This window comes from Macrosteles quadrilineatus, unplaced genomic scaffold (genome assembly GCF_028750875.1).
Source record: "Macrosteles quadrilineatus isolate MER2022 unplaced genomic scaffold, UCM_ALF_1.0 Scaffold_4__1_contigs__length_99947679, whole genome shotgun sequence".
NCBI lineage: Eukaryota > Metazoa > Arthropoda > Insecta > Hemiptera > Cicadellidae > Macrosteles > Macrosteles quadrilineatus.
The window spans coordinates 54,572,776-54,595,671 of record NW_026542597.1 but is presented as its reverse complement, the minus strand read 5'-3'; positions in this window follow the sequence as shown (position 1 = coordinate 54,595,671).

Below are 22,896 nucleotides of genomic sequence, written 5' to 3'. Positions count from 1 at the left end.
ACAGTGTGGGGTGAAAATAGTTAAGTGAGTATATTACATATTTTTGGTCGAGTTTCGACCACTGGACGACCTCTCGTACTTATTTAATACGCAAGCAGGATTTTTGTGACAATTACTCCTCCAAAACTACTAAACCGATTGACATGTTTTTGGTGTCATTGGAAAGAGCGTAACGTGAAGTTGTGCAGGAAACTTTCTTTTTAGGTAAATAATTAGAGAGTGAGGCCATGGGACCCTTTAAAGTTTCGTATTTCTCCATAAGATTAACATGGGAAACAAACATTGTTTTGAAACTCCAGCTGTTGTCAGAAATTAAATATTAATAATTGGTCTCCATGGAAGCATGAGAAAATTCACAATGTTTACATTTGCTTTGACATTTAAATGTAAACAACCAGAACCGTCAAATGCCTATTTCACAATTTCAGACAGCTGATCCAAAAAAATAAAACAACTATGTGGTAGGTTTATTTAATCTTAAACTTTATGATAGATTATTATTTATCATAAATCTATTTCAATGATTATGAAACAGATTTTTCCCGTTGCGAAGCAAAAATTAAAAGTGAGAAGAAGAACATATGTTAATTATCAAGTAAGCCTATGATAAATAACACCATTTCAGAGTTCTGCAATTTTTTTCCTAACTCTGCCCTGCAGAGTTTAAAGTAGCCTACACCTTACTGTCTAAAAATTGGCTAAATAACTTAGGTACGGTACTTCATAAAAGCTGACAGCCTTTTTACGTTGACTTAAATTGTAAGCTTACCTTTTCCCGTCCATGGACAGTTTGATTGTTATAAACTAACTCTAAAATCTGGAATAAGACTGTTATGTAAATTGTGAGTATTTCCATTAGTTATAATCTTTTAGTTGACCCTTTTAAAATCATCGGAAATTATGACTGTTATTCGTTTTTAAACAAGTTATTTGTTTATAAATAACTCCTGTACTTATTTGCAATTGCTCGATTTCGAGCAACATGTACACTAGTTACTAGATAAAATACTGTTCCTAAAATGTTGATTTTGATTTAATAAATAGTTTCTTCACAATTGGACACACCAATGACCATCAGAACAAATATTAATAAACACTATTGCCCAATTGGTCCATTTGCCTATTGAGTCTGATAATGATTGGAGTGTCCAATCGAAATCGATCACCAATTAAAATCTTTTATATGTATGTCTTGTGATTAACAGTATAAGGGTAAATATATTATTACAAGTGTTATTTGACGTATTTTTTGTGCTTTCAGGGAAAAATACAAAATAAGATTAATGACAATACAAACTGTTTGGACTGGTTTAAAAAAAGAAGCTAATAAACTTCAAATACTTGCTTCGATTATCAAAATTTTTACTAGGGACGAAATGCATCTCTGTTCAAATAAAGTTTTTTTTTATGATTCTACATCATATGTCATCCTAGAAATAGCTGCTATTATTTGTCCTTGTAAATTAACTACGTTGAAAGATCAAATCGGAAACCCCCGCTTGATTAAAGTTGTACCTAAAACAAAACTTGTGCATTAGTCAGACAGTGTACAAGAGACATTGGACGGAGCTCACCACAGTTGCAAATTAGATTTAACTATGCATCAATGCTATCTCTTTAGGTAGACAAATCCTTCAGTGGCTTAGTAATGGATGAAGCTTGAACATGAGTCTCTTAGATCCTTCATTAGACAGGCAGTACAGGAGTTGTTGTCGTTGGGTCTCATCAAAGTTGCAAATTAGTTTCATCTTTGTGTCTAGCTTCCAAATATACAAATTTTCTTTTAAAGGCAAAGCATTGAGGGTTATGAACATTTTGAACATTTGAGATTTCAAATGTTCAAAGCATTTGAGATTTGAACATTTTATTGTTATACTCCAAGTTGGAACATCTATTAAGTTGTTGTTTCAGAATTGTTCACGATTAATAGCATAAACATACCTTACATGCAATGCAGATGTTGAGGGTGGTGTGGCAATGTGAATGTGATGTATATCAGAATGCGATGACAGCTAGTTTTTAAGGGTTTTTATTGAAGTCACATAAATTATTAGCTTGCATTATTCCTATAATTTGACTTCAAAATAAAATATTACAGATTTACATCTATTTTGAAATATGAAAACCAGGTTTTACCGTTATTACAATTGTGTTATGATCATTAGATAAGATAGATTATGAACAAATTAAAGTAATATCGTTTGGTATTTATTTAAATCACATTTTTTTAAAAGCCGTGTCCTATTTATTGACATTAAGTGAAATGTAAATCAGCTTACATAAATAGTCTGTATTAGATGTACTCTAAATACCATATTCAATACTTTACTCAATCTATTATAATTTTTTAAGAACCTTTTACTGTCGGTGCGCCATAACTTCCCTATTTCTGCATACATTTTCATAATTGAGATGTTATTTTAAAGCTTTTACCTTCTTCTACATCGGAAAAGTATACAATTTACTCACTCATTTAAGGGGTTTCTTAGAAAAGACAATTCATGTAATGATATCTTTTCAATCTTAAATTTGGCTTTAAATTATTTGATCAGCTTATTTAAGGCAATTTAACAAAAACGTTGACTTGTGAAACTTCCCCAAATATTTTGCTGTACTTGGATTTTACTTTAGTAATGGCGACTAATTTACTTCGTTTCTGACCACTTAGTATGGTTTAACGATAAATGAATGAGTATAACATGAACAATGAATGACAAGAATAACACAAAATACATTGGACGAAAATGCACTGTGTTTACTATATTATTGTCCCACCGATATCAAACTATATTATTTGTTACCGGTTTACCACATTGCCGGTTTACCATAATACTGGTTTACCGGGTTACCAGATTACCGTTTAATTTGATTACCAGTTTGCCGTTTTACCGGTTTACCGTTATACCGGTTTACCGTTTTACTGGTTTATTGTTTTACCGGTTTACTGGTTTACCCGTTTACCGTAATAGGTATATTATTGTCAGATCTAATTGAAAATTAGTTTAAATGAAATTTGCAATTTTAATTAGGTTAGAGTTTGTTTAAGTGCCCATATTATATTGCAACATTCTGAAATGGGGAAACAATAAAAATATCAGAAATCGGCAAACAATAAAGCAAAATTGCAATCAAATGTATATCTTATATACAGGGTTAATCAAAAGTCTGAAACCCCCCAGTTAACATTTTAACGCATTGCAGTAGGAAAACCAAACTCGGCACATATTTACAACATAAGAAATTGCACTTTTTCATCAAAGTTACAACTTTGCCCCAGCCCCCAAAATGGGGTATTTTTGGGGACAGCCCACATTTTCAAATGTAAACACCTATCATTTTAAAGGGTTTATCAAGAGGAATTGAATGGCGCAAACTAGAGGTCAATATCGCACCCCCAATCAAAATGGCAGCCATTTTATTTATTTAAGATTAACAAATAAGATAATTTCTGGACACCTCCAGTTAACTTTAGAATTTTAATTATTTTAATACTGATCAAAAGGTGAATTCTATATTTTTATAAAGGTATGCTGAGTTTAGTTTTCCTGCTATAACCTGTTAAAAAGTTGATAGGGGATATTTAAAAATGACTGCCGTTTTGATTAGGGGTGCGATATTGACCTCTAGTTTGCGCCATTTAATTTGTCTTGAGAAACCCTTTAAAATGAGTGGTCACATGATAGGTGTTTACTTTTGAAAATTTGGGGCTGCTCCCAAAATACCCCATTTTAGGGGCTGGTTACAAGTTCTAACTTTAATGAAAAAGTGCATTTTTAATGTTGTAAACATGTGCCGAGTTTGGTTTTCCCACTGCCACACATTATTAAGGGTTTATCCTTTAAAATTAGGGTTCACATGATAGGTGTTTACATTTGAAAATTTGGGACTGCCCCCAAAATACCCCATTTTGGGGGCTGGGGCAAAGTTGTAACTTTGATGAAAAAGTGCAATTTTTTATGTTGTAAATATGTGCCGAGTTTGGTTTTCATACTGCAACGCGTTAAAAAGTTAACTGGGGGGTTCCAGACTTTTGCCTTACCCTGTATTCAAAAAAAGTAGGAACAGTGTCAGTACTTTACATCCTTGACAAACGTTTTTAAAATGGAATGAGTTGTTTGAGTTTAATGCAAAACGAGAAAAAGTCCATTTCATGAAACACGATAAAACATTGGAAAGAAGACAAATTGACTAGTCAATTTACTCTGTATTCATTTATAAATGTCAATCAACTGCTGACTTTTTGGTTTCATTTCACAAACTGTATCGATGAGGTTTGAATTGACTTTTGAAAACCAGGAAAATGCAATGATGAGGTAAAAATAATGCATTGATCTTGTTATAAAAGTGGTAAAATCATTTTAACAAAAATATTTATTATATCTCCTTTTAAAAGATCTAACAAAATGAAGACCAAATCAAAAGATTTTAAATCCATAAATCATATTAAATACTTTACAGTTGAAAGGTTCACACAAGATTCGATCATTTGCTTAAAACTACATGAATATATTTGTTATGAAACATTATTTACTTCGAATATATATATGAAAGAAATATATAACCTACAGGTTAAATCTTGAATTGTACAAAAGACAGGACGTTGAAAACTGGTTTAGACCGGTGTTAATTATTCTCGTAATATTGACCACCAACTCTTTCAAAGTCTCTGGAAATAAGACCGAAAAACTAATAAATCCGGGGGGAAATATTAAGACTTCCCCTTATGCTCATTACTTTACTGTGTATAGACTATAAGTCAAAAATAATATAGTAACCTCCAGGGTTACGCTGCATCTGAGGAGGATATGAACCTTTTTCACCAATTTAGGTAACAAAAGAACTAAAATAATTGCATAAATAGCTTGAATAACTGGGATATTTCAAAACTTAGTTTCCTACTTTGAACCGTGAACAGTTTTACTTAGTTTCCGTGAATCTCATCAGATCTCAGTTTAATATATGCTGCTTGGAAGATCGGAGGAAAATTTCGGACGCTCTGTTTCTCATGAAGATTGTAAGTGGAAATATCGACTGCCCTGAGCTTTTGGGAGGAATACCATTCCACGTTCCTGTCCGTACAAGATCCAAGGATACGTTTGAGCGGAGGCACTACAATACTGTATATTTACAGCGAAGCACTATCCCTCGCCTTTTGCGGGTCGGCAACGAGGTCGGCGCAGTGTTGGATTTTCACCGTTCCAGCGTGGCTGCTTTCCGCTCCAATTTGTGTCGCCTTTTCTCTGTAAATAATTTGTAGTTAATGCCTACGTCATGTTAACGGCACTGTATTCAACCTTCGATCAGCTATTTATTTTTGTCACTTTAGTATTTATATCTGTTTTTGTCATGTAAGTCTTGCTTAGAGGATTCCAAACCGTGTATTTGTTGTTTTGTTAAGTCTTGTTTTGTTATTGTTTTAAAAAATTTATCATGGTTTTCATCTTCATTGTTGATATGTTTTTCTTGTTCTTGTTATTGTAATTTATTCAGAATAGCCTTTATTTGTTGTTATAATTTGAGTTTGATAGCTACTACTTACTGTACCTCTTGTAAAAATGGTGTTACCGTGGAAATAAATGAATTGAATTGAATTGAAATATTAAAACCATTAAAGAACGACCACACTAAATCAAGAATAGTTATTTTTCAATGGCTTTTCTGACCCAATTGATAAATTATACTAGTAAATACATATTTATTTCAATGTTAACTGGATCTGTAAGGGTTTGAAATGTTTAGTCAAGCATCAGACCTTTTTTGGTGAATTTACAGAACATTTTTTAAGAGCTTATTAGGATTTTCATTTGCCTAATTTGATTTTCACCAAACTTTCTGTAAATAACATTAGGCTTAACGAGTATACTTAGTTTTCTGCTGCTGGGAGGATAATATAGTATTTATTAATAAAATATTAGCTTATTATAAATTAATAAATACAAATTTTTAAATCCCTTCAAGATGCTATTTTTTACTCTTAAAATGGTGTCGATAGAAATGCGAACGGATGGTTGTCATTCTGAAGTTGTGAAGTTCTGAAGTTGTCATTCTGTGAATAACAATTCACACTTATTTTCCTCATAATTCTTGTAGCTTTTTTTTACAACTACTATTTTTGAACGGCCATCATTTTAAACCAACTTGATTAAACTCAACATAGGCCGAGATATTGTACCCAAGCACTTGTATGGCAAATTTCATAAAATTCGGTTCAGGCATTTGTGTATTATAACCAATTCATGGCGACCCAGCATCCTCTTACGGCTGCCATATTGATGACGTCATTACGCACGACCAAGGTACTTAACGATTTGGGGTCTTGACAGTTTTACATTTATGGTCTGATATATTATCACCACTCAAAGTGTCATGTTCTTCGCCAGAACTGAAATATTTTTCTGGTACTCATCCCACTACAGTTGTTTAATTGAGCGGAGTGAGCGAAGCTTTTATACACTCCTGATTTTATTTTCCACATACTCCTCCTTAACGGCTGAAGCAATCCGCATGGAATTTAGCACTGTCATATTAACAAACTATGGGGAGGTATAAATATAAAATGGTTCAAATCGAAATAAAGGGGTTTTCTCCACGTGAATTTAAATGTGTAGACATTTTCCCTTGGGCCTTATGGAGTTATTGGTCACCATGACAATTTTGCTAGATAACAATAAAAAATTAAACAAAGGTTAGTAACATATGTTAGTCAACAAATCATCTATGCTAGCACATTGCAAATACAGAACAAAAGGCAAAACAATTGGATTAAAAATCGTTGAGCATCATTTACTACCAAATGAATTACTAATTAGGGTTGCCGGAATTAGGCTAATGCACCATTGACTCTCGATACTCTAAATAGCTATGTGTTCCATTTATGTTTACCAAATATGGCATTGACTTTGCATACTGCAAGTAGACATCACATTTACGCGAGCCAAATGTATCATTGACGCTGATTACTGAAAGTGGACGATACATTTTCATGAACCAGACACGAGGAAATGCCTTTTCATTTGTCACTCTACTGGATCATAAAATCGTAAAAATCGGTTAAGTTGGATGGGTGAAAAAGAGACGTTACAGAAAAAAACTCCCTCGTTGTATTTTAGGTATATTGATTATCTCTGTCACAAGCCATTTTTTGTTTGTTTATGTAATAGTAAGTTTCCATTACAAAAGTTTAAACACCAAATAAGGAATTCATTCAAAGTTTATTCCTTGAGTAATTAATTGATAGAAAAATTACTGCTCTTGGATTGGTATGATTAAATACGAATGCTAACAGAGTGAAATCAAATACAATAATTAAATTAGCCTTTACGAATACTCAGCTGTTGAAATTAAAGGAACGTTAAACAACGAATCTACAAACAATTGTGAGCAAAGTTTGTGAGAAACTTAAATGTGTATTATCCAACTCTTAGTTACGTTGAATGTTGTCTGAAACTTCAATATTTGTATATGACTTTGTCTATTACAAACGTGTACCTAGAAATGTTCTCGTTGCATTGTTGTATATGTAAACAACAATTAATGTCATTTAAATGCAACAAATAATTATATAAACCGTAACTGCAATAGGCTACAATAGACCTTAGCTCTTACTAATGTCACAGTAAGATAATAAACACTCATTTTCATTATTAAACTAGTCTCCCCTTAAAAAACAGGGTTCGATGATAAATTGGCCCTATCTCGACATCAAGAGCTATGAACTTTTGAGTTGGAATTGGTTTTAGTGTTCAAAGAGAACTATCCAATCAACACGACTGAAAATGTTGAGCTTTACTTTTATCCAAATACTTTTAACAAAATCAAAAAGTTACAAATACTATTTGCGTTTTGCTGTTCCAATTAAAAGGTGGATAGTGGCAATCATATTTTGTGAAGTTTTAGTTTCCGTGTTGCTTATTAGAAATAGTCTTTTAGTGTACAGGGTATTTTTCAACGCAACCCATACCATGTGACACTTTTTAACGTCAAAACAAGCTTATGTTGGTATCTGTGTTTTTCTTACTTCATTGATAATCAGCTTATATATATTATTGCATTAATTTTTAAAAGAGTTTTTGTGTCATTGGTTTTATTATTTTGAAATGAGAAATAGGGTTTCGCAGTTATGCTATTCAGTTTCTATCACGAAAAGAACATAGATCATAAACATAATTACGTTTTCGGCCCGAAAATAACCATTATTTAACATTGCTTCATATCATCCTATGAAAAAAGGGAAAAAGTGATACTTGATGAAGAACTCTTCAGAAGCAAACAGCTGTCTTACGTGGCAAGACTGATTTAATAATATGATTATTATGAACTTACATTTATATTATCATGACCTAAAATTGATTATTCAATAATTTGAGTATCACTTTATATCATGGATAAACGTTTTACTGTGAGGGTATTCGTATGTCTAGGTTATTACATTCTTATAAAAAATAGAGTTGTTCACACTAAACCAATGTACATACATTGTAATGCCAGCTATTGTAATACAGAAGATGCGAGTCTTAGCTTCGGAGGATCAACTAAAAATCTTTCGTACCGAATGCTTCTTTATATTGTCTTTAAACACAGTTAAAACTAATCATATAAAATGTAAACGAATACAGATATCACCAAAGGCGTATATGGACGCTTTACTTGTTACATAAGAACTAGGTTATTGTAACTATTGAAAACCAATTGTGTTTAAGTTACTAGCCTTAATTATTGTATTGGAGCGGTCAAACTTATAACAACTTAGAAACTTCATAATAGTGGTGAGTAGTTGGCTCCCAGCCACTATGGTAGACTGCCAACCCTGTCTAGGAGTTATGGTGTCTATTACCATTTATTACACTATATAATGCTTTTAAGTTTATTCATAGTTTATTATGATAAGCTATTTAACTTCATAAGTATAAATATAATTTAATTAGAATACTTGTACATACATATTTTTCTCCTTTATGCATCATTGTATCGTTCTAAATTATAACCCATTGTTAGTCGAAACTTAGTGCTGTTAATATCTATATACATTAAAAATGTTTATGTATATATATCTAGACTATTCAAGTTTCAACTTAACAATGAGTTATAAAAAATTAAAAATTATTTTTTTTCTTTTCCTAGTCCAATTATTAAACCAAGCTATTTTAGCTAACGAAAATTGTTATCAAACGCACCAAAATATTTATTTATTCTAAAAGAGACATATTAATTTATTTGTTAATTTTGCACGAATCATGATAGTAAAGATGTCGGGGATATATAATGCAGTTTATAATTCTTTAAACTAGTTTTTGAAAAAGTTTGATAATTTATATTACTTTTTCAAATCAAAGAAGATTTGTTTTTTCTTCTTGAATAGGAGTTGCAATCTAGATTTCCTTTGACTTAACGGAATAAACATGGGTTTTTAGGAGATTGAACAGTTGGATCATCAATCTTCGTGTTTCATTCATTGAACTTACTCCTAAATATATCTTTCTGAACAGGGCAAAATCTGTCGCTGAAAAGTTAGTTAACATAATACTTTTCTGTTCTTATAAAATGAATACTATTCAATTACAACACTTAGATATCAAATCTGTTTCAACAGAGAACAAAGTTACATTAAAATATGGAGTTGTTTTTCTGTAATTAGTTGAGATTACTAACTAAATAGTCACTATACTAGTCATACCTAGATTATTTACTAAATTCCATTTGAGTAGGTTTTCATTGGATTTACCCTCCAAAAAAATTGTACTATATTGTTGAGAAAAACTGTTACGTTAAAGATTATATTGAAAAAAACCTGTAACAAAGTCGTGCGTCCAACACATGTTAGGTATTCTGTACTGATAAGGTTTAATCTAAGCGTTGCCTGGAGCTTTGTGTATTTGACAAGAGCAAATTAACACATCATCTAACATCACTTACTCTTGTGCGTTAGTAACGAAGATTTGATCAATGCAACAGTTATTTGGAAAATAGTGGCCTTTCCTAAAAGTCTTTTACTTTCTCCCCCCTATACATAGTATGGAGAAAGTATTGTTTTCAAAAAATTTTCGAGTTTGAGTTTTGAGTGGTTACATCCGTTTTGGGGTCTCCTGACCCCAAAAAATGGCTTTCGGAGTGATGTCTGTCCGTGTGTGTGTGTCTGTCTGTATTTGTGGATGTGTACACCTGTGGTCTGATTTCGATTAAATTTGGTATGTGGGTACTAATCCATGGTATCTCCAGGTGTTTATTTCATTTTTTGAAATAATGAGGATTTTCTATATGTAGGGCCAACTCATAAAATAAAGAAATGATCAGATTTTCTCGAAAATGGCCTGAGCTATTTTAATAAAAATTTTGTATGTTGTAGCCATTTAAATTAAAAAAAATTTTAGAACTCCCATTCCTGTAAAAAATACGGTTCAAAAATAATAATCCTATTTGCCCCCACATATCGTTTTGTTAACACATATTCACTCATGGAGTACTATACTGTTTTGGGAGCAATTAATTACTTATTGGAAATCATCCACAATGTTATTTCAATCCAAATCACTTCAAACCTCTGCCACATTGTCCTGTAGCACAATCCTCAAATAGCAAGTGCGTAGTGTTTGGTAGAATTTATTTCCTATGGAAAGCGCCATGTTTTATTGACATTCACTTGCGATTTAACGATTCTCAGTGTCAAAATCATCAATATTCAACAACTTTTTTAAGAGGTTGGCAACTTCCTCTACCTTGCCACTACACATCCACATGGCCACAGAGGCATATGCGTGGAACGTGTCCAGCAGAGCAACAATTGAGTTGATACAGAGCAAGGGTTAACTGTACTGATAAAAAGCTAGGACAGGTCCAGCTTCCTATATAAATGTATAGGCTACACAAGTGTTAACACTCTTAAAATACTTTTCCTCAGACCTAACCGAACAAAATATTTCGGACCAAGTGCGAGCACCCAATCTACAACATATTCAAAATGTTTGAAAACTGCTACATATCCTTTGGGACAAATTTGTTTAGCCTGTAACCAAAATATGAGAGTTGAATATTCATGACATTTTTAACGTTGAAAATTCTCTTAAATCTAGAAAGAATATTTGTTAGACAATTTTTTTAGACATTCTCTTCTTTCATCACTCTTTTTTGGGGCAGAGAAATATATTCATTTTTTATATTTAATTTTATTACTAGAACTGTGTATTTGCACTATTTTATAGTTAGTTAACAGTAAATGTATGAATATTTTCTACAAAAGTATGTTCCATAAAATACCAATATGTGCAGGCATGCTACATTGATGTTATGAAAGACAAATATTTCCTCGGGACGGCTCTCGAAGGCGGAGCTGTGTTTGGAAATAATGTCAACCGAGCACACATTCAAAAAAGTCAACATTCTCCATATTTTTTTTCCTAAATGAAACTTTACCGAAATAAATCAATAGTATCATTTTGATAACACATATTGTGTGAATGGCTATTTTTAAAAGATTGTATTTACTATGGAATTATGTTTTATAATATTCTCAAGTTGTTGATTTTGATCTTTCGCAATACTGAATATGACATTTTATTCGCGGATAAAAAAATCATAAAATACATTTATTTTACTTGTTTTAAAGCTGGTACACACGAATTGAGGATGGTTAGTTAGTACATTTGGATTGGCAAGTATAATTACTAGACTCGATTAATTATTGGAAGATCGACTAATATTACTTTGTACCAATCGAGTAGTCTCATGATTTTATAGGTTTTATGCTTACTTAAGGTAGAGGTTTTTAGTTAAAGGCCTGAATATGTTCAAACCAATAATATTTTTCATGGACGATAAATGGTCCAACTAAAAAAAATCTAGTTTAAAGGGTAGTAGGAAATCGTATTCGAGAAAAGCTTTCCAAACAAAAACCAAGATGCAGGTCAGCATTAAAGTTGAAGGGGGGAAAGGACAAGCTAAATAAAACAAGAAAACACATGGACTTTTATCCGTAAAAACTTCCCGACCTTCTGAAGAAAGTATTGGTTTGCCAAGCATTCATATTTGTACAAGATTACACAAGTTTTAATATCCTGTAGTTTTTCATTGAATACAAAGATTTTACATATTAATCTAGAATCATGATTTATAATTTTCAGGAAATCTCCTAAGTTTTTTTTCTCAGTTATGATTAAATGATAATATGTATCTACCAAATTTAAAATTGTATCCAATTTAAAATTACCTTTCAGCAGTTTGTAACCACTGTGACAAAATTATTACAACAGAAAATCAGAAAATTATGCAACAAATCTTCCAGTTTATTTTACGCGCTAACTTGATAAAAAAATAAGTTTTTGGTGCACACAAACTCTTCAAATCTTGGGCTGGAATTGCAGAAATATCAATTTCGTAAATATACATTTATGTAAAACAAAAAACATAATTATGTTTTACTCTGTAGCATTGCTCTGTAGCTTTTTAAAGCACCTATAATATAATATATCAATCAATCAATAAGCATCTATGAATATATATTGTGAGATAATTTTTAATGAAAGTGCTTTCTTTCATAAGCTCTATTATGACATGTACTTGTAGGTAAAAATATGATAGTTTCAAAATCTAAAATTACTTACTCCTTAAATCGTAACTCTTTAAGAATAAGAAACAAAACTAAACTAAAAATACTGGGTAGAAAGACAGGTAGGAAATTCTCGAATGTTGAAGGGATTAGGAAGCTAACGATGTACAGGAGCGTACAGTTTGGTGATTGCAGACTCATCCCTTTACTTTAGTATTGATTTACAAAAAAAAATACACAAACCATAAACTAACTTGTGTTGTATTTGCAGTTTTTTACGATCATTTGTAATAGTTAATAGTTTTATGTCGTGGTGTCTTAAGTGTTATATTAATGAATTTAGTAAAAGTTATACTTTCTAAAATCGAGACCTCAAAAAGAATTCGATCTATTCCCTAGATTAGCTAGATGGATATCAAAGTTGTCCTCTAACAATGTTGCATGCCATAAAATAATAGTATTTAACAAAAATATTTTGAAAAAAAGGTTAAGAGTTAGGTATGGATTGTTAATTTAAAGCTGATATTGTGACCTGGTTGCATTATGTTGATAAAAATACACTATAAAATAATAACTAAACTTCTTCTAGTTCGTCTAATTTAACTACTAAAGTATTATATATTTATATAGTCTTACTTAAAAGTGAGCTGTAACGTTGAGTATAAGCAAAAATAAGACTAAATTTACGTTTTAAGAGATTTCAATAAAATTTAGTAAGGTCATGCTATAGCCAATTATAATGGATACCATTTTATTGACGTTTGCTATGGAGAATACATTACATGTTAATCCCAAAAGTCACATAGCAGAGTTGTAGGACAGTATTACAGTCTGGCAAATCGATACGATTGTGGGGGGGGGGGGGTTGTAAAGGGGGTTTTAGGGGGACATTGTTGTAAACTGCCGCAGGCCTGGAATATCTGTAGCTTTACTGTACGATTACGATAACAGATTCCAAAAGATTTGACTTGTATAAAGGTAAAAGATTTCCCTTGCAGTCTTAATTTTATCATGTTTCTTTAGCGTACAAAAACCAAAATACCAAGCTATTCCACATTTAACATATTGAAACATATTAATACATGAGACATCAACACGTTTGTGTCTGGTACATATTGTAAATTTATTTGAATTAGTACTCAGGGGGTTGTATCTAGAAGGTTTATGTATGAACATATTACTAACATAGAAAATCCAATATTCTACAGACGACCGGAACTCCTATTTGGTACAGAGGCCACGTGTCTTTCATTTCTTATTTCTGTAACCGCTGGCTTCTCTTATCTGCAAGCTAAAATTACTTGATAGGGAAAAACTTATCACACTATGAATAGTTGAAATACATATTTATTAAGTAGGAATAACCTTATTTTATTGTACTGAACACTTTTACACATATGATTTTGTTGATATGAATGTGATAGTACCGCTAGTACTATTATTACGTACTAGTGGTCATCCAATGGTCGAAAACTCGACCAAAAATGTGTAGACTTCTCTAGTTTCAAGATATTCCACGCTCTATTCCACATTGTAAATAAAACAAGTAATTAGAATTTCTTCAATTTTTTTATTTTCTGCTTATATTTCGGTTATTTCGTCACCGCCATGGCAACCCATAAGACCCATGTTAGTTTTCCATAATTTTTAAATTCATTTTTCGTTCTTATTTTTGAGCCTATTTTAATTTATAAAAGGATTCTGCACATCTACAGGAAAATATATTTCTAAAAGTATCCGTGAATTTTCCATGCGATGCTCACAAGCTGAGAAAAAAGGTTTTAAAAAAGCATGCTTGCCTATTAATATATAGATTATTACAATAAAATGTACAAAGATATTACTGTTAAATATATAAGTTATTACAATAGTTTATATTTTTATATATTTCTGCTATATTAATTCAAAATAATAGTTTTTTACGAAGTGTTCCAACTAAGAGCAACGCGTCAACTTTATAAACATAAATGTTGATTGTGTTCCTTATTAATGCCGTTTGGATGATTATTAACACAACTTCCAAAGAGTCTATGTGTTTTGTATGGAAGCTTTTCCATGCATTAAATGCCAATCCATTCTTCTACTGACGTTATTTGACTCTACATTGTGTGACGCTTTATTATGTGTATATGACTCGGAGCATAAAATCTATTTGAAAATCCGTTGATTATGTTAAGCTTGACTTACTCCACTAAATATTTTGGGGTTATTTGAATTTTTAAAACGAACCTAAAATTGTTTGCATTAATATAGCCAACAATTAATCGCCAACTGAGAAAGCAGATCAAAATTTCCAGACATTTTTAACAACCTATTTAGTTTTCTACTTTCGTTACGGAGTGATGAAAATACATTTTATTACAATTCCTCACAATACTTTAGCTACTGTATATTTAATGTTGACGACTAAAACGTTGGTGATATACAACGGTACGGTTATTTTAAATTCTAGTATTTTGAAAAAATCTAAACCTGTGCTTGTGTTGATCGATAGCAATAATTTGATAAGGCAAACAAAACTAAGGCACCTCGGTATCACAAGAAATTTATCGAAACCAAAATTCTCAACCTTGGTTAAGAATCGGCTTATTCACAATCAATTTGACCACATCACTGAATGTTATAACTGTGACAAAAGCATTCTCATGGTAAGCATGTGAGGTAGATATATTAAGGTAAACCAGCATGGTTTGTGGATGTATTTTTTTCATTTTTTACTTGAGCTTGTTTATTTTGTAGGACCATGGTAGTTTAGGTGCAGCAATATTTGTGGCTAAGTTGGTTTATTAGGTAGAACTAAATCTATTTATCATGGGTTAAATATTGCAACGATAAATCGTATTAGGTTTATTTAGGTTTTAACTAATTACAATGATTTACTTGTTGTGTAATCTTCTAAAACTGAACTGTAAATAGTTGAATTAATATTTCCTAATATTTTTCATAAATATTCATACGCAATGAATATTCAATATTCAAATGCATTATATGTTTATTGATAAATCATTACTGGATAGTAATATTAATAAATTGAATTTCTCGTGTAAGAGTCAAGTTCAATTAAAAACTTGGTTGACATTTGATTGATTTTATCATATTGCATATTATTGGATGTCCACTCATGAATTACGTTTATAAATCTGACCATTATCTAACCGTCAGAAATGATAACTTTTAACTTATTTGAGGAAAATAATTTAACAATTTTTCATGAAACTGTTTACCATTTGATAAAATGTAAATGTATATTTTTAAAGTGATTTAAATTGTCAAGCCTTTAAATCACATATTTTTTTTTGCACTACGCATAAGCAGTTTTTAGTTTAAAAACCCCAATAACTATGTTGCAATAACCTTTGACAAGAGACTGTTTTAAGACGGTTTTGTTTCAGTATAATATGTACTTCAATTTACAGTCAAATTATTACAAATGACCTCAAGTTAGTGAGATGGCCACGCTCATGTATTGTGTTGTAAAAATCCTTTATTTTGCCAATAACTAAGTTGCATTTCTGACAATCCTCCGTGATATTACTAAGCGTTTTCTGGTAGAGTTCCCTTTGTTTTGTATTCACTCATTCGGCCTACATCAAATCATCCGTTTTATCCATCTCCGATCAGTTAAATAGCCACTATGATAATGTCACTTAAGATGTGATTTACTGTGTGTAATCATAGACGTAGGCTTTTACTACTTAAGGTGCAGTATTCAATTTCATTTAGACCTAATTATACACAAAGTGTAAACCCTTCAAAAAACAGGTTTTACACCACACCATTTTATTTATATGATTTAAGCCAGACAACTGTATTCACATAGCTATTAAGCCCATCAGGAATCAAATAAATATATTTTATCTTAGTCAGTTGGCCTTGTTTTACCTTACTGGCTAGTAATCAAGAAATAATATATCACTCCAAACCAGTTAACTTACCTAAGTAGCAGTTTATTCCAAAACCCTTTCGTGCCCAATGATAACTTTTTTACTCATGACATTTGTACTGAAGTCTGGGAAATTTGTTATGAAGTACAGAAAGATTTCAATTCATAGTACGATCAAATAATGATCATTAAAATTCCAACAATACTAAAATTATCCAATTTAGTATCATATTTGTAAATACTCCAAGAAAACTCTACAAAACGTATGAAAAAAACTAAGATTTTGCTCATACCAAAATCAAAATGTCGAGCCCTTGAAAGGTTAAAGATGCAGCCTTATGATAGGTCACGCTCCTTGATCTAGAGTGTTTCATACTTTGACTAAGGTGAAAGTTACCTCGTGTTCACACACCACGCTCCTTTATATCACTGAACTCGTTAAATTCATTTTTTTTTAGTTTTAAATTGTATTGAAGGGCTATTTGGAATTTCTTTACTGTCAATTGTTATGATAGTCGACCTGTGAAATTGCACATTAGCACAACACGACAAATAAGACTTAACACGTGTGGTTCTTTACACTACATCATTATAGCTGTTGTATCTCATCTATTCATCTGTGTGAAAGTATAAGTTCCATTAATTCTTTATTTTATTTCCTAGCTCTTTCTCTCACAGTCATGGGTTTTAGGAGTACCACAAATCACTGGAAATTAATTGTTGTATTGTTTATAAATTAGAACTTATTTTTATAACTTGTGAACTTAACCTGACCTATTTTAGGGATAAAATTATTAAAGTGTTTAGTATACCTACTTTATTTAACATGTTTGAAAATTAACAACTTCTAAAAAATAATTTTGCCATTTATCCCACTAGTTACAAATATGATACAGAATAGTTCCAATATTAATTCCCAAAGCTGCGAGCAAGTAGGATGATCTACTCACAGATGAAAGGCTATATTCACCAACAATACACTAAGCTAACCGTATATCCTGGACAATGCATTATCAGCTCTCCTATTGTTGTCAAATGCCGCCTACTTGTATTTAACAGTGGCAAAACCTGCTCGTCTGTAGTTTACTATTTCTGGATGATTGATTATTTGTTCTCCTAGTTCATTATTGGTAGTGTTGCCAGCCAACTAAATGTTTTGGACTTCGGTACGAAAGACACTGTACTAATCTCATGCGTATAATAGTGCGAAGGGTTTCAACTGTTCTACTTTTGAAAGCGTTTGAAGTTGTTCTATCAAAACTAATAATTATGAATTTTGTTGTCGTGGTGTTTCCGGACCAAGTATTTAACATAGGCCTATAAAAAAATGACCTGATGTCGCCTTGTGGTCCGAGCCTTGTCCTTAATGAATTGTGCACATTAATAATCTTGCTTTGAAACTAATAAAACAACTCTAGTGTTTTATTGTTATGTTTACATTGTGATTATGTATATTTACATTGTTTTTTATTCGCGTGACTACGAAATTTGACGTTTTACGTTTTTAGCAAGGATGCGGCTTGAACAAAAATCTTGTTACGTTTATATCTAAAATGCGTATGTGCCACTCGTCCTACACTCATCTCCATTCATACTTGGCTTAAAATACCTATGGTATGGGCACCATTTCAAAGTTAAGTATTAAAGTATTAAAGACCTTTGAGTAAAACTAGCCCAGCAAAAAAAATCAACGAACCTGTGATTTAAGGCTGCAGTACAACCAATCAGCTTCTCAGACACGTTACTCTAATGTAAAATATATCGCATAATTTTCTGTAAATGTATAAAATAATACACTATTTTGACGTACTATAAATTGTTTACAAAATTTAACCAATTACCTTTCACCTGGCAATGCAGCAACAAAGTTTTCCAAGGAACGCTCTCTCATCGTTCTACCTCTCAGTGGTTAAGGATCTAATGAGTAACCATTGTGCTCAGGAGATGCAGAGAAATAAGACGTTAATTGTGGGGGAGGGAGAGATTTACACTTTCAAAAAGCTGGAAGTAGTATTTTAAATACCACAAAAATTACCATTATTTTTTAGAAGGAAAATTATTAGTCACTCTTATACAATAAACATATTCTTTAATTTCGGAGCTTGCACAGTATTTGCTTGCAATTTTATTAAACATTGTGTCATAATGTTATGTTTTACTTGTAGTAAGGAATTTTTTAAACTTTTTTTATATTATGAATAGGACTTTATTAAGTTCAATGTAAAACTATGATTTTTATACCAGAAATGATAATATCTACACTAATAATAGCAACAATTCATTGTAACTGAGGTAAAATCAAATCAAATCCAAATGAAACAAAACATATTTTTTTACATAAAATAAAAGAAAACATGTAAGTTAGTTAAAATAACAAAGTGTAGTACATTATCCCCAAAAGTAATGTTCGTTATAAAACAATTGGAAAGTAAGCCTACACAGGCTGGTAGCTCATATACCTAAGTTTCCATGTATCCTCTTTCGTAAAAGAGTTTGAAGCAAAGTGGAGGGCATGGGCATAACTATAGTTAAGTATAACGTAGAGCTGTTTGTAATTTAAATCTTGAAAATTCTACGTAAAATAGCTGCCAAACAAAGTTATCACTTACTGGCAATGAATCTTTAGGACGCCAAGTTTATATAAAATCTATCTTTTACCTAGTTTATAGTCCAGATAACCACGCCTTGTATATACGTAAATGTTCGTCAAATAATTTGTCTATTCCTATAACTTTTACAACTGTTAATAATGATTGTGTCCTTGCTTTGAGACCAATGATACACAATTCTACTAAGCTATGACGAGACTCAAAAATTCGAAATAAAAAAAAATAATTATAACAATGAGACACGTTTTTCACGTTAACGCCTCACAACAAAGACGTTACATTTGTGGATATTTACTCAGCGTAATTAGACGAGTGTTGTATCTCATTTACACAATTACAACTGTGCAAACAGACGAGTTTCATTAATTTGTTTTCTCGCCAAAGGAGCTTCTCTTGTTAAACTTGGAAAACCAATAAAATTACACTTATTCATAGCTTACAATGGTGGCATTGTTTAGAATATTTTAGTGATTTTTCAAATTTCACTTTAATATTTGGTTATTGACTAAACATATCTTGTTTTGGAGACATGAAGTAGCTAACAATGTCGTACGATTCTGATATGCCCTTAGATTTTGTACTAGCTCAAAAGGATTTTTTAGTAATCAAACCCATAACCTAATTTCATAATAATGTATAACGATTCAAGTACATCTGCTTCATGCTTGACCTCTATAAACACTCAACCACACATTTGACTTCTTCATCACAGTTTCACTGGATTTTTAGATATTTTCATTTAATTCGGCAATTAATTGTAACGAGAGGTCGTCCAGTGGTCGAAACTCGACCAAAAATATGTAATGTACTCACTTATCTATTTTCACCCCACACTGTAAATAAAACATGTGATTGGAGTTTCTTCCATTTGTTTTGATTTTCTGTTTATATTTCGTTGTTATTTCGTAACCAGCATAGCAACGCATAAGATCCATGTTAATTTTTTCAAATTTTTAAACTCATTTTTTGTGCTTATCTTTGAGCCTATTTAAATTTATAAAGGGATTCTGCACACCTACAGGAAAATAGCTTTCCAACGGTATGCGTAGATTTTCCCTACGATGCACACGAGCTGAGAAAAAAGGTTTTAAAGAAACATGCTTGCCTATTAATATATAGATAGATAAATGTTCTAGTATGATTACTTGTTAGCTCCAAACTATCCAACCAATATTTTGTTTTTCTATCCAACCAAATACGAAAGGCACAATGTTGATTTTACCATAGAAAAAATTGTATAATCTGCACGCTCTCATTCGTCACTGGGCATAGCACATGATTATTTAACGGGCCTTAAACCTTAATGATATCTGAAGTCTATTTGCGTAACTTAAGTCAAAGGTATGACAGAGACAGTCGATGAAACAAATCAGTTTAGTGTAAAACAGTAAATATATCCATTTACAATACAATGTTTTATTCAACACCGTTATGTGCATTATGTGGTCGTTAGGTTATTCAATAAGATATTCACTAAGTCAACAAAACTGTCATTAATTCATGGGTCTATACTGTATATTTTTATCAATATTAAAATGTTGTTGGTATCTAACTGTGTAGTAATTTTTATTTTACTAAACTTTTCAGGATTTCCCGATTTCCTCAACACAATTGTTACTGAGTTCTTCTAACCTGATTTCCCCTGTTGCCAAGAAAATCGCCAAACGTATATCTTGGACACCCGCCCCCTGGAGAAGAAATCCGTTCTTGATAATGCAAACTATTTGTAAATAAAATATAATATGCTAAGCTCGACATAAAAATTACCAAATAATAAACAATAGCTATTTTATGATTATTTTCTTAGTCTTAATTCATGACATCTATATAAATAAAATTAGAGTTTTGTCTGTACATTGCTTAGAATAATGAACTTTTTGGTTATTTTTACATTTCATAGGTCAGAGAAACCGAATCAAACCTTATCTCAATTTCTGTCTGTCTGTCTGTCTGTCTGTCTGTCTGTCTGTCTATCTGTCATTCTCTTGGTAACGCTAAAATACGCACTTTATTACAACTACTCCTCAATAACTATAGCACTGTCCCGCCTGAAACTTATTTTCCAAATACTATACATATATGAGATGGTTTTAGACGTATTTCATCGAATATGAGACAGTTAGATATTTAACAGTAAACCCTTGAAAATCAAGTTTTTGTCGATTTTTGACGTGGAATTTCTGGAAGCCCATGTTAACCTTATGAGAAATGAAATTATTGAATCTTAACAGCTGTTTCAATTAAACAAGTTGGTTCTGTTCTGTGATGTTCAATAGCATTAAAGTTACAAGGATTACCAACAGGGTGCAGCACTAGCACTATTATTTCTTTTACATTTATGACAACAGCTAATTTGCAACCTGGAGGCGAGTGAGCGTAGCGAACGAGCTAACCTGAAGGCAAGTGAGCGTAGCGAACGAGCTAACCTGAAGGAAAGTGAGCGCAGCGAACGAGCTAACCTGAAGGAAAGTGAGCGCAGCGAACGAGCTCCAACATACAGGTGAGTGAGCGTAGCGAACGAACTTCAACCAGGACGTGATTGAGCCATGCAAACGAGATCAGATAGTAAAAATAAAAGTAAGCCTACCGTTATAGGATCGACCGGCAGACACAGAGGTAATTTAACCTTTTATTGATTGTCATACCGATCCGGAACAACAAAAAACAACATAAAATGAAGCTATGTATAATAGTTTGGCCAGCATATCTTAAAATATGCAAACCAACTGCTGTTCGTTATATAAGAAGGTTTCAACTGAATATTATAAGATCCCCGTGCGTAGAACGGGTACACAGCTAGTTGATTTATAAATATTGAAATATCTCTGTATATGTCATTAATTATTTATAAATATATTCTATAATTCATTCAAGCCAATTGTGTCATTTTTTTAATTGCAGTATAGAATACTTACCATCGTAAAAAACCCCAATAGGCCTAAATATTTTAGTTGTAAAATGTCATTTATTCAGTTTCCATTAAACTATATTTCGTGTCTTTGATGGTATTTATTAAACTGTAAAAATACCATTGGTTATTGCAACTGTATAAAACCCATGATGTTGAATAAAAAAGTTTCTGTTCTCCGTGAGTTTTACACAAGCCTGTGTTTGATGTAAAGTAGTTTTCTTTTACAAAATGAATTATAAATTATTTCTAGTTCTTAAGCTTTAGCTTACATTTAATTATTTGCTATTGTTGGTATACTTTGTACTATGAAGCATGAGAAGAACGTGGTTCTTTAGTTAGTTAGCGATCAATTTATTTAGTATATGCACACACAGTTACGGTAACTACGAGTAAAAGATAATTAGTTCATACTACCCCGGTTTAAAATCATTCGAAAATATTTCAGCTTGCTATTTAGTAAAAAGTAATTTAGTAGATATGCAATTCAAACAATTTTAATCCAAAAAGAGTGTACATTGGTGAAAATCCACAAAAATAAGGTTAGCAAAAAGTGTGGAACAACCATTAAAATACATTCTGGGTCTGAATGTTTTAGATAATGGAAATAGAACGAAATCATTCAAACATTGAAAGTTTACAATATCAATTCACATCATACTTTTCTTACATAATAATTCTTTATTCACACCAAGTGGGCATTATATATCGTTCAAGAAGAAAATTACATACGTAGTGTAGGAAGGGTAATGAGATGGTATTGTTCTTTAAGTCTCATTGTGTAGCTTTGAGAGCAACCTTTTGTGTCATGATGGGTTTTCTCTTTCTGTTGTATGATTACGTTGTTGTATATAATAATCTTATAATTGTTTTTTGTACGTAAGATTTACTAGAATGATGCGGATTATTGAATAAAGGAATTGAAATGTTAAGTGTCATATCTTATAACATACACTTT